Source organism: Lottia gigantea (assembly GCF_000327385.1).
Source record: "Lottia gigantea unplaced genomic scaffold LOTGIsca_208, whole genome shotgun sequence".
Taxonomy (NCBI): domain Eukaryota; kingdom Metazoa; phylum Mollusca; class Gastropoda; family Lottiidae; genus Lottia; species Lottia gigantea.
Window position 1 is genome coordinate 128,498 of NW_008708451.1, and position 995 is coordinate 129,492.

Sequence of the window (995 nt, forward strand, 5' to 3'; positions counted from 1 at the left end):
AAAAGCATGTAAACGTTCAATAGTAGAAAAAATCGTTTAAACCGTTTACCGTTTGGTAGTGAAAAGACGCATGAATTTGATACCATTCGGTACTAAAAGGTGTTAACATTCGGTAGTAAAAAGTCGAATTTTCAAATAGCTGTAAAATTAAAAGTTCAATTCGCACAACAAAAATGAAAATATTTTTGGAAAGGTACAATAATTTGTGTTTCGGCCAAGAGGTCAACAGAGGTCAAATAAAAGAGAATATAAGCCTTAAAAGTGTTGAAAATTGCTGTTTTGGGACATTTGTAAAAGCGAAAATATATGTCGGACATCATAGATAAAAGTATGAATGGACATCGTAGATCAATAACCTTTGACCTTCTAAAGACCAAGATTATGCATGTAAATGGTCAAAATATCAAAATTTTATAAATTGTAAATCCTATTCCCTTTTTCAAAGTAAAAGGCCTAAACAAAATGTAACTCTATCAGATATTGTCCCAAATAGTGCTTTAATTTTTTGCCACGCCCACTGCAAAAATTTTGTGTTGTCTGTAATAATATGTACAATGTCAAATAATGTTCAAAATTTCAAGTGTTTACAATCATTAGATCATGAGATATTTGTAATTAAAAGTTTTTTTAAGGCAACGGTGACTGTCGCTGGATTATAGAAACCGTTAAAATTACGCAAAGTTACTATAGAAGTCAATACAAAATTTTCAAATTCTAAAAAGCGCAATTTTAATCAAAATACCAAGTGTTATATATCATTTGAAAGAATAGATTGCGTGTAATAAGGACAAAAGATAAATTTTCGCTTATGTAAATTAGGTCACGTGATAGACCTTTTTTTAAGTTAAAAATCGCGATTTTCAATTGGCTGTAGAACCGGAAGTTAACGGAGCATGACAAAAGTGAAAATATTATCGGATATATCTCGTAATGGGCAACAACCTTTGTTCAGGTCAAAAGGTCAACAAAGGTTAAATAAAAGTAATATGAGCCTT